We start from the raw sequence: 15,987 nt of genomic DNA on the forward strand, positions 1-15,987 counted from the left end.
AACTAATAAAGTCTGATTTCGTTCTTACCCTTAGGAAATAAAAAAAAGCGTGGGTGCCCCCCTTCGATATTAAAACGTGTGGGAAGCACTTTGTAAATAAATCAGGACGTGTTCAAGGACCACGATCTCCTTTTTTCAGAGCCCTTACAGTATCAGACGAAGCAGGGGACACAAATGAACAACAGCAATGTGGCCTCAGGCTCAGGCACGCCCATGCTAAAACCAGCCGTTCCTTTTACCAGTGCCGTGGCGCGGATAGGTATTCCACCTGTAGGGTTTGTTGTAAGATTGGCGGTCTCTTATTTAGTTATCTCACCCCCAACAGGAAAAAAAATGACCGTGCCTTCTGTTTTATGCTTTGCCGCTGTAGTTTGACACGAGGCCAGGGGAAAAGGACAGATGCCAGGAAGAGCAACGTGGTGCTGTAAATAATGTGGACGTGATTCCAGGAGAGCCTGGAAAGTGGGTGGACCACTCACCATACATAACTCAACGGCTAGGGCACAAAACACAGCCCTGGATGACAGCGAGCGTACCCCAGTAGGGGACAAGCGTGTCAGCCTTGAGCCTCCATATGCATCACGCTCAAATCCATTGCATAGTCAATGAGGTTTCTCAGTCTAAGAATTCTAGAAAAAGAAAAGAGAAAAGCCATTAAATGTGCAGGGGCGTCTTTGCGAGGTCCCCACAGCACCTCGGGGCCCATTTCGGCGTGGGGAAGAGGCTCCAGTCCTTTATTTCAGAGAGGACGCCCACGTCGGAGAGCACCGGGTTGCTTACTTCTGAGGTTAAACCAAATAAAACCTTCAAAAACTGTGAGTAACTATCCTGAATTTTCTTTTCCTGTCAGCAGCACTAATACTAAATCAGATTTAGGATTGCAGATGTTAGAAATCACTGCAGAATTCTCTCTCCTATTGCTCCCCATCCCAAGAAACTCCTAGTTGCCGACCCTTGGATTGTCACTTGTCTTGCTGGGTCTCTAGATTAGTCAGGCTATCAGAGTGGGCACTGTTTTAAAAGTGATCCGCTGGTTTACATTGTTCTCGGCTGCCCCGGAGGTCGACGCCAGCAAGAAGGTTGGATGCCCACCTGACTCGTTATTTTCAGCTGCAGTCTTAACCGGGTCTATGGTGTATACAATGTCAGTTTCATACCAAGATTTATGTGAAGACACCGTTCCCTGCATGTCCACAGCCATTCCTCCCTGTTCAGCGTTTCTAGGGACAAAGGAATTCGCCTGTGAGCAAGCAAGTCCACCATGGAAAATCCGTGCGCTCTACAAACGGTGATCAAGATGAGACATGAAGAAGGCAGGTGGCTTGTCCCAAGGTCCTGCAGAGAAACAGGGGGCACACGTGCAGGTCTCTGACCCAGGGACCCAGTCTGTTCATGGTGCTCGGAGTCCCTCAGGGGTCCGCCTGAACTCTACGGGGAGAGGTGAGCCAGAGGTGGATACTCATTCAACAGTCCTCGCTGTGCGAGTAACTGAAATTGGTCTTAACACATCCCTGTCCGAGTGACAGGAAGCAGAGGGCGGTGCTGGAGGCAGACACACTGAGAAGCGGTGAGTGGGGCCTGAGAGAGACAGTCGGATACGATCTGAAGTGCGGTGTGGCGGAAGAGGAGCTTCTTGTCCACCGGAATGAAGAGTGTTTGGGGTTTAAAAAGAAAAGGCACAGCCTCATCCTATAGCTTAAGCGCAGACACTTTGGAGTGTCAGAAGATACAAAGGGAGATGAGAGACGAGGTGAGAAGCTTGGAGTTTTGCTTATTCACGTTTTTTTTTTAATTTTCTTTTTCTGAGATAGAGTCTCACTCACTCTGTAGCCTAGGCTAACCTGGAATGCACTGTGTAGCCCAGATTGCCTTCAAACCCCCCTGCAGTCCTCCCCGCTGAACCTCCCAAGTGCTGGGACTTATAGGCATGAACCTCTCTTCTCAGAGAAGCTTGTGTCTGGCTTCTTAGGCAAACGAAAATTGCTGAGTTAAGCGGAGGAGTTGCAGGGGCAGAACTCAGCTATGGGATGCCGGATGTGGAAGGAGTAAATGCCCATGTAATCGAATTCTGGGGAAATGCCCAGAAGCCAGTCACAAGAACACATCTGAAGCCCAGGGGGTGGGGGGGGGTGGTTAGGACAGTGACAGTATAAGAAATAGGGTGCAGGGGACAGTGACAGTCTATTGGAGGAAAGGAATGGGTGTTACTGGAGTTTCTTGTCCTGCCAGGTCTCACTGCCCTCTTTTGAGCCCCAAATAAACTCACAGAGACATATTAATTATAAATAAACTCACAGAGACATATTAATTATAAAACCGTTGGCCAATAGCTAGGGTTTCTTATTGGCTATCTCTGTCTTAATTATTAACCCATTTCTATTAATCTAAGTATTTCCACGTGGTCTTAACTTACCAGAGAAGGCCTGGACCTGTTACTCCTTTCACCACTGCATGGCGTCTCTCTCTCCGCCTACCTTTCCCAGAATTCTCCTAGCCCTGCTTACTTCCTGCTTCCATTGGCCAAACAGTGTTTTATTCATCAGCCAATAAGAGAAACATGTATTCAGAAGGACACCCCCATCGTCACGGGGATGGGACTCCTTATACAAATAAGGTGAGGTGGTCTACAGCAGCAACATCCACTACATCAAATTATATCCCTCAGAAACACAGTCCACCTGGTGAGTCCATTATTACATCTCTGTCAGATCAGCTGCCATTCAAATCATGAAGTAACAGAAACATAGAAAATACCAAACATTAGTCTGGGGAGGTAGCTTAGTGATGAAGTACTCACCTTGCAAGCCCAAACACCTGAGTTCAAGCCTCAGGACCCATGTCTTAAAAAAAATATCCAAGTGAGGTGGTGTGTGCTTATAATCCTGACTCTGGGGAGGCAGAGGCAAGCAGTCCCTTGGGGCTTCCTGGCCAGTCAGTCTATTCAACTTGGGAAAGTCTATACCAGTTGGAGACTTTGTCTCTAAGGTCAATGTAGTTTCTGCCCTGAGGCATGACACCTGAGTTTGTTCCCTGATCTCTATCTACTCACATTCACCTGGGAGATCCTGGGACACACACACACACACACACACACACACACATGCATGCCCATATGCAAAAGTATAGCTAATACTCAGGTGTCAGAATCCCTTCACAGTCCATCCCTACGCATGATTGAGACTCGCACAAAGGTGCCCTTTGTTCCCTGGGACAGCAAAATACTGTGCTTCTCTCAACCAGCTAGACAACTTCACAAGGTTGAAATTAGGAAAAGGTTGTTCTCTAGAGTCACTTAGACACGCATAAGCCCAATCAGCCATCTACAGTGAAGGAGGGGCTGGCTTCGGGCTGGGAGACCAATGGCCTGGCGAGAGAGGAAGCAGGGAAAGGTGTAAGCAATTCCAGAGTTTCTTTTCAGTGGGCGTGGGGGGCGGGGGGGGGGCGACTTAAACCCTCCACAGCCCCTCATACTGTCCATCCCCCTGCCTGTAGCATGTGCTGGGAGACAAAGAGGATTTTTCTTTTAACTTAACCCTTTCATCCGCTCGTCCCCAAATCACATCCAGAGTGCCTACTGTGACAAGGCGCTGGGATCTGGCCTCCTCTGCCCTGAGAAGACAGTTGTAGGGAAGACTGTCTACCTCAAAAGGTGGCAATGCCTGTGACTGGCACTGCAGCCCAAACCAGCCTGGTGATGCCAGGGCTGAGGCTGGGAGGCCCGGGGGCGGGGACGTTTATATTTCTACCCCAGAAAGAAGGAATTGAGGTAAAATATATAGATGGATGTATGGATGGATAGATGATATAGATATAGATATAGATATATCATATAGATATATAGATATAGATATAGATATATCAAAGCCAGACCCTTCCTCGTGGCAGTATGCTTCTGGGATGGACCCTTCGATGGTAAGCATTGAGCTCTGAGCAGTAAAGCAGTGAGCAGAGACTCCCAAACACCCAGCAGCCCTTTCATCTGAGCCGAGACACTGTGGCTTACATAATAGAACCGGGGCAGAGTTGTTCTGAGTGGTGGTGCGGGTGGAAATGTTTTGCTGACTGCTGTTGCCACGGGGAGTAGTAGGCTTTGCATATCACATCACCGGTTTTTTTTTGATTTTTGGGTTTTTGTTGTTGTTGTTGTGTTTGGCGTGCAGCGTTTCTCTGCTCTTGACTCTGAGGTGTGAGGAGTGGGAGGCTCTAATCACATGGCCCTTGTGCAGATGCTGCATTTGCATGCCTGCTAATCCAGGCCCTCCTGGAGATGCTGGAGCAGAGGCCCAGCATGCTTTGTGTTTGAACTTGTGAGAACCCCGTACCACCACTTAATAAACCTGATGCATATGCATAGCCTCCTCAGACAGCCCACTAGGAGGCAGAAGCAGGAGGTGTCACCAGCTTGCAGACTGCGGGGGGGGGGGGCGGGGAGGGGGCTCTGCGGAAATACGCTCTGACAGGAAAGGAGCACCTTGTGCCTTCGTCCGGTCTAGACATACACACCTGCCTGACTGAAAGCCGCTTTTGAGAGCCTGTTTCCAAAGCGTTAGTTGTCAGTGATGGGGAACAGCTGGGTGGGCTCACAGGGCCCCCCCCTCGGTATTTAACTTTCCAAGAGGGCAGTGTTTTCCCTTTTGTTCCAGCCATGCATGGGTTAGGTGACACAGGACTTTCTAACAAGGGTCGCATTAGGAAACCAAGGGGCATGGCACCGAAACTCCACCCCCCCAGCACACTTTACTGCAAACTATGGTTCCGCCTCTGACTAAGCACAGGACGGCATGGGGATAACTCTTCTGAGTCTTGTCTGTCTCTTCCAGCTGACAGAGACGGTGTCGTCGAGACACTGCAGGGTTGCCTTGAGAAACTGGGGGCGCACAGTGGCCTCCCACTCACTGAGCCCTCCCTGACGAGTTGGAGCTCTTATGACTGGCTTCATCATACAGCTTCCTGCCTCTGCTGGCTGGCTCTCTCCTGGATCACCTTGCAGAGGTAAAGAGAGAAAGACAGCAAGCTGGTGTGCAGTGTTGGTGCTTGGGACCTCTGGCCTTGTCCGTACCACACAGACACCAACTGATCCAGGGAACCCTCTCTGGAAACCTGGCGAAGAAAATACATGCTACTGTCTTTTAAACCGACACAGGGTTGCCTTACGCCTTTTGGATTGCGTTTTGAAGAGGAAGGTCCGTGAAGTTGGCAAACATTGCACGGAAACCACTCAACTCTGAAAGTGTCTGAGGGAAGCCCAGTGGAGAAGCCCACAAAGCAACCCATATTTCTGCCAAACACAAGATTCATTTTCAGCTGGTGACCTCACACAGCATCGGCCAGAAATCCACACTACCCATTCAGATATCCCGGACATTTGACGGCTAAAAATCTATTCCTTCCTCTACCTTTCCTTCACTTTCCAGAACAACCTGGGAAGTTATTTTTGAGGTTAGAATCACTAATTCACATTTTCTTCACCACTACTTCCAAGTTATTTTTTTTTTATGTCCTATGTACAGATAGGGTCCAACATAGCGTGTACAATTAACTTTGTATGCAGCCAGTAGGCAGAGAGTTGAGTCATGGGTTGTCTTCTGACTGCAAAGTGGTACCTCGTAGGCCTGTCAGTGTCACCTAGAGGGTGACAGGAAAGAGTGTTCAGGGGAAACACACGCATGCTGTGTCTCTGGGAAACTCCACTACATCAACACTTTTAACACGAAGATGGATGAGTGGGATCAAAAAGAAAACACAATTTTCCATGAAACAAACATCTGGAACAGTCTGGGGTCATGGCCCAAGAGTGGAATCATGTGAGGGGAATTCTGCGTGCTCATGACAAAACCCCAAGAAACCTAGACAAGAGCCTTGTGACCTCAAGTTTCTTCAAAAACATGGAATTGTTCTCGGAACGTGCTTTTGGGGCCCCTGCCCGGTGTAGCAGGTAAGAGTGAGTTTACTTTAGATCATTCGTTGTAACTGGCTGCTTCCATGCACCTCTATGAAGAAACATGGTTTTGCCCCGTGCGGTGTGTCTTTGTGATTACATACGGCTCAAAACTCATGAGAACTTCACTCAATGTGGCCTCCTTAACCCTCGGAGTATAACTCGTCTGATGCTCTGAGAAAAGCCGCCTATCCCAGGAGACCATCGTCTCCATTCCTCCAGGCCCCACCACCGAAGAGGTTTTTTTCTTTTTTTTTTTTTTTTGTCTTGTAATTTTGACCAGACTTCATGCATATTGGATTTTCGCTATGTATGAGGAGAGAAAAACATGTTCTTTTCCTAGAATGCAGCTTCTGAGAATCCAGCCCAAAGCACGATAAACGCCCTTTAGAATGAGCTGTTCTGGAGTGCACCAACATCAGTTTTTTGTTTTGTTTTGCCAGAAAGTCAGGGTGTGACGAGGGCTGTCCCGTCTGCTCGTGACAGCAGCGTCCCTATTCCCACCAGACAGTTTTCTAGAGATAGCTGGATACAATTTCTAGCTCTGCTTCCTTTGTTCCTACAGTGTCTTCATTCTGTAATGGGGGCCGGGTGTGGGGGCGGAGGGGTGCAGAAGCCAGAACTGCACCAAGTCCAGCCTCTGCTTCATTTGTATACACACAGACTCCAAGCGTCTCCCACTTTTGAGTCTGTCAACATCTTCAAGCTCTTCGATGTGAATGAGGATGGAAACCCTGCTCCAAAGGTCTGAGATTTGCTGATTGGCTTCTGGTTTCTGATTCCTTCCAGTTTCCTGGAAGTTGGGATGTAAAAGCCCGGAAGGTGATCCATCAGCCTCTTGCAACCTTCAAGCATCACAGGGGAAGGGGGGGGGGAAGCGACTGTGATGACGTCACTTTGGTCTTGAGGTCACTCAAGAGTACTGGAAGGAAACAAAGCACTCAGCTTTAGAAACTATGGCCAAGCCAAACCTGCAGCCAGCCTCCCTGGGCTCAGGCTCCAGCTCTGTCACTCAGCAGTTCCTGGAACAAGTCACTTAACTTCCTTACAACTTATGTCTGAATCACCATGGAGGGCGGTCATGGCAGCTTGAGTGTTTTATGAAACGGTCAACACACTCAAACACTTGGAGCAATAGTTAGAACACAGGAAAGTAGTCCACTGGTGTTTTCAACCCTTGCAATTATCTTACAAATATATGTGTTGGGTATAGTTTTCCTCTGCCAGCTGCTTGGCCACAGTTGCAGTCTCCAAATAACATACAGGACACTATATTAATTATGAAGCTGTTAGCCATTTGCTTGGTTTCTTACTGGCTAGCTCTGACTTAAGTATTTAACCCATCTAAGTATTTCTCTTACCAGAGAAAGGGGTCCGGACATCTTACTTCTCTGGCGGGCTACATCGTGACTCTCTGTGTTTCTCCTTCCCAGAATCCTCCTCGACTCCTAGTCCCACCTATCTTGCTTCCCTATTGGCCAACAGTGCTTTATTCAACAACCAATAAGAGACAGATTTCAGAATGACATCTCCCATCATATATGAATCATTCCTTCTTCATTTTCAAGAACATTTTCTAATTACTTTTTGGTATGTCAAATAAATTTATTTTGTGGGATTTTTTTGTGTGTGTGATAACTCACAACTGTTTGTTGTTACAATGTTTGCCCACAAGGAGACCCCTGTCAAATCCTTGCATTTCCTTTTTTTATATTGAGGTAATGACTGGTGTTACGCTGAAATGCCCCCATTTTTCCCTGGGACCTTTAAGTAACTGGAGGCTGACATTACCTAACCACAGGGATGCAGTCTCTTTTGCAGGGTTTTGTAGTTAATACAGTTAGTAAATTCTGCTAAGCAGATCTCTGTCAATGAGAGTTGCCAATTAAATATGATCTGGTTTTAATTTTTTACTTGGGTATAGCAGAAGGAGAGAGCTATGTGTTTTTTTAAGCCAGTACAAGGGCCTGTGGTGTTCATTTGTTTATGATCTAACAAATAAAGCTTACCTGAAGATCAGAGTGCAAAGGAGCCACACTAGTTAGCCACAGAGGCCAGGAAGTGGTGGCACACACCTTTAATCCTAGTACTCCGGAGACAGAGGCAGAAGGATCTCTGTTAATTCAAGGCCACCCTGGGCTACACGAAATTGATCCAGTCTAAAAAAGAGAAACAGGGCTCACACAAAGGTGATCCCAGCACTTGGAGTGACACTAAGGAGGTAGAGATAGTAAGGGACATGGCTGGGCCGAGAGGAATGTAAGGCAGGAGGAGACAGGAGCTCAGGGCGGTCTAGGCACTCAGTCTGAGGATTCGTGGAGACAGGCTTTCCCGTTTGGTCTGAGGTGGACGGAAGAGCTAGCGGCTGACTGCTTCTCTTATCTTTCAGCTTCCCCACCCGGCCCCCAGTACCTGACTCCGGATTTTTATTATTAAGAACAAGCAGAATCCGTGCTCGGAGGGCCCAGGTCAGGAACTGCCCAGGAAGGAGAGGACAGTGTGAAAACAGCAGAGAGGAGATCAAAGCCAACTGGAGGGAGGGGAAGGTAAACAGTGAGCGGGTTCAGAGTGGCCGGCCCTGCGCCTGGACGCCTCACGGAGCCCGTGTTTGTCTTCCCACTAAGCCCTGGCTTGGGAAGCTTGCTTTGTTGTTGTTGTTTTCCTAAGCAACGCCCTAAGAACTGAAGATTTGTTAGCTAGAGAGGAAGGGAAAACAGGAGGAAGAGCTGGGCTCCGGGTGTCTCCTCGGCTGGCTGGCGTAGTTTCCTATGGACGTAAAATCCATTTTATAGTAATGATGCTGAATCAGAAGGCCTTCGGGAAGTGGAGATTTGAATGAATTACGACATAAAAATGAAAAGTTCGCTAGGCTCAGCAAAGATAGGAAGCGACCCAGAAGGGTTTGGCTATAAAAGCTAAAAAAAAAAAAAAAAAAAAAAAAAAATTTCTAACTGGACCTAAAAGAAAAATATTCGAGAATTTCACTAATTGCAATAGGCATCCCACGTAACGACAGCAGCCCATTGGTAGAAGCTGAGCTCTCTGCAATAGTGTGTGAAGGGAGGGTCTAAGGTTGAGCGGGAACTCAACGCTCTGAGCAGCCAGGCACACACTGCCACGGGTTGGTATTTGTGAGAGCTCACGATCAGGTTTTCACCGGCCTGAGCTACGAGCATGACATTCTTTAAGAATTCTGGTTAAGGGGCTGGAGAGATGGCTCAGCCGTTAAGAGCACTGACTGCAGTTCAGGAGGACTAGGGTTAGGGTCCTAACATTCCCATGATGCCTTGCAAGGATCTGCACTACCCGTCTGGTGCAATGCAGTGCCCTCTTCTGGCCTCCAACAGACACTGCACCCGTGTGGTACACTTACATACGTGTAGGCAGGACACCCACACGCATTCGATAAAAATAAAGCCAAAAAAAAAAAAAGCTTTTTAAAGGATTCTAGCTAAAAATCAAGGTTTTACTCTCCATGCAACAGCTACTGCTGAATAAACCACGCTTGCATGTGCCGAGCCTGAGGGGCTACACGCTTTGCAATAAAAAGTGAAATTCCAGAAGACCCCACTTAAGATCGGACCGCCTCCACAGTTACGCGATGATTTTTTGCGCCTCATTTTAAGCATTTTTATGTGATCTCACACACTTCCTTCACCTCTGTGAGTGTTAAGATGTTTACAAAGAGTGGGGCCGTGGCCCTGTTGTTTAGAACGCTGCTACCCAAGCATGAAGACAAAAGTTCCAATCCTCAATGCCCATGTAATACATTAAAAACCAAATGAGAAATGCCTGACTTGACTCCATACAAGTTACCCAAAGTAACTACAATGGATGGCTTAGGCGATTTCTCAGCCTCCTAAATGCACACCTTGTGAGCACAAGAAGAGACAAACCCGAGTTTAGTACCCAAAAAAAAAATCCATCTTTTAACGTGTTTGATGCTTGCAATCCCAGCACTGGGGAAGCAGAGACAGTGGGTCCCCGGAGTCCTCCGGCCGCTCAGCTGACGGGGAGAGATACTGCCTCAGAACATGACAGCGGACAGCAACTTGAAAAAGAGAGTCCAAGTTTGACCTCTGACCTCCACATGCACACAGGTGCACATGCACAGATATAAACACAGGTAAACACAGAGAGAGGGAAGAGAGAGATATTTTGGGAGGGCTCACCAAAGTCCATCAGTGGCCCGTGAGGCCCAAGCGCCTGAGGCTTCCTCTCTCGAATAAAGCATTTAGAAGCTTATAGCTTAGGCGTATTCTATTTTAGTTGATGAAGGTTGTGAAGTTTTAAGTCCTGGGATCCCTAATTATTCTTATTTGCTCATGGGCGTCTAATTCCACAACTCCGAGCTAAACCGCTTTATCATTTAGATTAGTGGCCCTTGGCTTGTTGACCTGCAGTGCCTGTGTAAGTGTCTCTTCACTGTGGTTTCTCTTTAATTAGGAGAAGCAGCCCTGTGTTTTTAAGACTGTCACTGTTTAAAACAATGTGAATTCTACCCAACGCGTTCGCCTTGAAGCATCTGCAGCAGACTTATTTTCACGAAACCAAAACAAATACGAATTTAAAAGCAACTAATAGGTTGTATGGCCAAGACGATGCTGTTCTTGACCCCCCTGGTACTAAAAAAAAATTCCAAATTCCTTTGTGGGAGACTGTTCCGTGCAAGAATTTCATGTGATTTTCCATAAATCTCTCTGTGCCTCGGGAGTTCAAAGGGAGCAAAGCCAAAATTCGGTGCCAAATTAGCAGTTAGGGTCTGCCGTGGAAGACTGGGCTCTGGAATATTAGCCGTTCAGCCCACAGAGCAACTTCATTCAGCTCCACAGAGCAGAGAGGGCAGCCCAGAAGTGCAAACTCCAAATCGAGTCTCTGTGCCTGTTACTTGCAGCTTTCCTCATTGCTCTAGATGCTGTTACAAATAATGCGAACCTGTTTTTATTAATTTACATTAAGTTCATTTAACACTGATGAAACAGACCAGAAATGTATAATGAGGATCATTTAACAAGCTCCTGCATTGGGCTAATCGTGCTTTGTTTGTGAGAGCTTTATCTCATTCTTGGGAAATCGCCCGGTAGAAGCCTCCCCCCAACTCCTCACTTAACAAGTAAAAAAGGAGAGGAGAGTCGCCAGATACTGATGACAAAGAAATGAACAAGCTTAATAATCTCCAATTTGGTTTTCCACTCCACTTAGCGACGGAGGCGATGCGAGCTCTGTGGCCAGAGGAACACGGGAAGCAACCATGAGTACTGAAAATTTAATTAAAAGTCAGAAAGCCACAGCAATGAAAACTCAGCAGAAAGCCATTTATTTTTAAAATCTAATATATTCTTCATGACTAAAGGCTAAAGCCCATGCTGACTTACACACTTAGCTGTAACTGATTTAAGCTACTTGATGACTTTTTTTCTCTCCCCCCTCCTCGTTTTTTTTCTTTCTACTTTTTTTTTCTTTTTGGCTCACAGGGTGGTACACCATTTGCAATGGAGTAAATTGGCAGAATTTAATTTGGCGGAATTTTTTTTTTAACTCTGTAGAAAGAATCCTCATTAAAGCCACACGATCAGCCTCATGCCTTTTCCATCATTAACTGCCCTAACTGCAGGTAAAAGATACAATTATGGATTTATATAAATCCTATTGTCAATTTATGGCTGAAAGACTGGGGCGGTACCTCGTTTTAAATAGGTTATTTTTTCTCCCCCTTAACCTTTCTTTGTTTTAATGAGGATTCGGTTTGTCACTGTCTGAGACATCTCCCAGTAGGAAAGTTCCTCAGGAAATTATAAGGAATACTAAGTACGAATGGGAGAAGAGGCTTGGATACATTTTGAATTCGCTAGAAGACTCAACACTTGAAATTCATCTCCAGAGCCCTGTGTGTAGTATTGTCTCCCAGGTGACATGCTGGAGAATGGAAAACCTGAACAATAAGGGCTCCAAGGAGGACTCCGAGGAAGGGGAGTTGAGAGAAATCCCCCTCAGATGTGGTCTACTTGCAAGAAATGTTAGTTTAAAAGATGGACACCCTTGTTTCTCCCGTAAGTCCTTGATTTGTATATATTTAGCTTATATCACCTTACCTTGTCTTCCCACCCACACATGCCCAATTTAAAAAACAAAAAACAAAAAAAAAAACACATTTTGAAACAGTTGGTAGATCACCATAGAATGATACATTATTCTAAGCAACACCACGTCCACCCAAGAAATGTGGCCAAACCTCTCCACTTTCCAGGGAAAGGTGAGTATGCAGCTGACAGTGTTGTTAAAACCTGTAGGAGAGCTGAACTCCAAAGCTCAGCCAGCATCTCCTCTCTGTTCTTTGAGATGCCGTTCTGGGGCTTCTGGAGTTTAACCCATTCCTAGCTGTTTCTTCTCTCCAGTCTACATTTAACGGCAAAGCATGCCTCTGTCTGATGCTCTACCTCCAAAGGGGGTCATCGCCTACCTGCTACTTCCTGAAAGGGAAGCGAAAACAGTGAGGACTTTGTGGTGGGGCCAGCATAGACCCCCAGGCTTTGTCCCTCAAGGTAACAGTCGGGTGGTGGAGGACACGTGTTCAGGGCCATCACCTTTGAAGAGTAAGGCCGGCTCACATGCTATCAGCAGAGGCTCCGCCTCTTGTAGCAGCTGTGCAGAAAAGCCAGCCCCAGCCTGGTGGCTCACACTCCTCCTAGGGCCCCTCACTGTCAACAGTGCACACTCTTCTGGGTATGAGTCAATATTTAATGTCCACCCTTGTTTCCAAGGCTAATGACATTGTGATCCAGAGGTAGGAGATTAACCTAGGTTCTCCTTTTGCAAAAAATAAGGCTGGTGTTTCATTCTCTCCTCCAAGTCAACTGAATCCTGCTAGTACTTGCCTTCTCTTATGGATGCTGGAACATTCTTAGTGTCTTGTGCTTTGGGTCCACTGCAGAGAAACAGCCACGTTCCTTATGACTGCACTCATGACTGGAGGTGGGAATCATGGCGGCCTCCCAGGACTGCCAGAGTAACACAACTGTGGGGCAAGGCCCAAATTCAGAGTTGAAAGCACAGTTTCTACAAATGCCTCTTTTATATCATTGTAAAGTTGGAAAACCGTAAGTTGTGGACATGGGTATCGGTTAGGCATGGCGACAACCCAGGAGCTAGCTGAGGGATCCTGAGAAGCCTTCAGCACTCACTACCCTCTGTAGCACCCCAAGCCGTGCTGGCTTACCCCGACAGGAAGACCCGGATGATGAAAGACTGCCCAAGCTGCCCAGGAGACTCAACATCTAGACAGGAGAAAGCCGTGGCTCAGTTTGTCTCCTAGTTCCAAAACATTTTCAGAGCCCTGCACAAGTCCAAGATTTGACAAAGACAAGGATTCTTGGCAAAATGGTGCCTGCCCAGCGTCAGAATGTTTAGCTCTTCTTCCTTGCCGTCCCCAGTTTTGCTACATCACTGCTGTCTACTACACCTTCTTTCCAATGCGTTTCTCCACTCCATCCCGGCTCCACTCCCTGAGCAGATAAGAATGCAGTCAAGTCCCGGGGAGATATTTACGAGTGCAGCCTAGCTTTTAGTTGACAAAGCGGAACGCAGATGAGGGATGCTTGGGTGTGGCGCTTCACAAAAGCTCGAGTCTGGCCATCTTATTCTTCACCCGCCCCGCCCCGCCCCCTCCCCCGGGATGCACCGGTGATCTTTCTGTGGACACTTTCCCATCACTCGAGGTCTTTATGTTCATGTATTGTCCTTCTGCCGGGTGAATTTGAGCCAACCCTAGCCCTTAAAGCCATCCACGTTTATCCGAGTACCGCGATGCTTCAAGAGCCCGAAAGTCTCTCGGCTGCTATTCTGTGTTTGCGCAGCTCACTCTGGCTCCAAGACAGCACACTTCAAAAGCAGCTACCGGGAGGAATAACTACAAAGCAGTCCAAGGCGGCAGCCCCAGCACCGACCACGAGGGCGGGACGTGGAAGGGAAGGGTGAGGTGCTGAGGCTACCCTGGCACCCACACACGTGGCCTCCTTGTTCTGACATCGTCTCTGTCCGGCTTCTCTCTCTCTCTCTGTTCATTGCTCGCCTTTGTTTTTATCTTATACGTTAGCAAACAGTTTGCCCTTTCCACCCCCAAAGAACAAGTAGAAGCTTCGTGTAAATAAGTCTATCATACTTCCAAACCTTGCTCCAAATAATAAGGCATTTTTCTTTGACAGGCTGAACGTTATACATTCCTAGGGACTCGCCACAGTTTGGTAACTAAATGAAAAAAAAAAGAAAATAGAAAACCTTACCGTAACTCATAAAAGCCTTACAACTGGCACACTAGTGAGAACGAGGAGAGATGTAATCTATTCATGGCTGTCTAGATGAGAAGTTAGGAGAGGCAGACGTTCGCGTGCTGGACTAAAGCGGTTGAGTTCCAGCATTGTATCGGAATGGCCATCGCACATTTTCAATAGATGCTGGGGGCAAAAGAGGTGCAGGAAAGGAAACTAAAGGCACATCAAATTTGGGGTACCTGTGGAAAGCTTAGTCAGAAATATCTGGCACAAGTTGAATGTTGGGGGGCAATAGATTTCTAAATTGGGAACAGACCTTTGGATGTGAACAGCAAAAGCATGCTCATTGAAGTGACTGCGTGAGGTTGCCTAAGTGGGTTATGTAGCAAGACAGGAGGAATGGCTGAATCCGAGACTTTCCTAAGATGAGGTTAAAGAAAGACCAGCCCCTAACCAAAGAAGATTTCAGGGAAGATCACTGGATACAGTGGTACATGCCTGTAACCCCAGCACATGGGAAGCTAGGACTGTAGAATCAGGAATTTGAGGCCAGCCTCAGCTACATAGTGAGTTCCGAGCTAGCCTTGACTACATAGGGAGAACTTGTCTCAAAAAGGAGGCAGGGAGGGAAGGAGGGAGGGAGGGAGGGAGGGAGGGAGGGAGGGAGGGACAGAGGAAGGAAGGAAGGAAGGAAGGAAGGAAGGAAAGAGGGGAGAAATATGGAGAAAGGGAGGGAGGGAGGAGAGGGGGACGCAGGGGTCTTTCCCAACTTCAATTTAAACTGAGCATTTTATAAATGTATGAAAGGTTCATGATATGAACTGAAATACACCTGTGTGTATCTTCCTGTGAGTAAGAATTGCCTGAGAATAGAGAAACCTGAAGGAACGCACCGAATTGTGAATGTGGATGGCAATATTGGGAAAGTGAAGCAGGATTAAGGGAAGGGAAGGGGGCAAACCAGGAGAACTGTAGCAACAGTTTATATCACTGGTGCCATGGGTGTCCACTCTGTGTGCACAGAAATGAACACGGGCCTGGCGTGGAACCACACCCCTTTGATCCTAGCCGTTGGGGGGTGGGCAGAGGCAGGAGGGCTCTCTGGTCCAAGCTAGGCCAGCTACAAAGTGAGACGCTGCCTCAGAAAACAGTAATGGCAACGAAGAGCGACGACGCTGGATCTGGCCCTGCTTTCGGAGTTCGCCAAGGTACGCTCGCTCTCAAATGTAAAGCGCCAAGTGAAAGTTAACTTGCACGGCCCCGGTCGTATTTTGAGACCTGTTTTAAAACTATGCACGCCGATGTGACTTTTAGTGAATGTGAAAGGATAAAAATCATGGAAGACCTTAGCAGGCGGCTAACTGGGGCCCCTCCCGAGCCTGGGTGGGGCAGCTGCCCCAGGCCCCATCTTGCTTCGCTTGTGACAACCACTGTGGATTTCTGTGTGATTTACAAAACAGCAAAGAAAAAAATAAAGCTGAGAATCCAAGTGGCATCTGCTAGGAACCCACCCTTGTTGTAGTAGAGAACAGCCCGTCAGAGACACCATGCATCCCTCCTCTCCAGGGCCTGTAGCTTACAGCTGAGCCAGAGCCGCCTATTCAGGACGTTCTACAGCCAGAGCTGTTCATGGGCAGCACAGGCTGCCTTTCTTCCTAAATTTTCAAATACGGTACATTTTTATGTGGCAAGTTTTACACATCTTTGTCATTTTAAATATTTTCATTCCTTTCCAAGTACTTCGCCTGGGGTCAGCAAAATAGTTCAGTGAGTAAACGTACT

At 47.3% G+C, this 15,987-nt stretch overlaps 1 long non-coding RNA gene across 3 annotated transcripts in view; it reads right to left on the minus strand.

Annotated features, from left to right (window-relative positions):
- The window catches only part of LOC121135179, a 79,906-nt gene that overhangs the window by 54,635 nt on the left and 9,284 nt on the right, over positions 1-15,987 (minus strand). The window contains exon 4 of one of the 3 annotated variants that reach the window (XR_005872391.1): positions 6,491-6,860. The exons of the other annotated variants lie outside the window; for them this stretch is intronic. This is a non-coding gene — a long non-coding RNA (uncharacterized LOC121135179). Of the gene's footprint in view, positions 1-6,490; positions 6,861-15,987 lie in introns of those variants that run through there. 3 annotated transcript variants of the gene reach the window in all.

The sequence above is a fragment of the Mesocricetus auratus genome, unplaced genomic scaffold (assembly GCF_017639785.1).
Source record: "Mesocricetus auratus isolate SY011 unplaced genomic scaffold, BCM_Maur_2.0 Super-Scaffold_100031, whole genome shotgun sequence".
NCBI classification, from domain to species: Eukaryota; Metazoa; Chordata; class Mammalia; order Rodentia; family Cricetidae; genus Mesocricetus; species Mesocricetus auratus.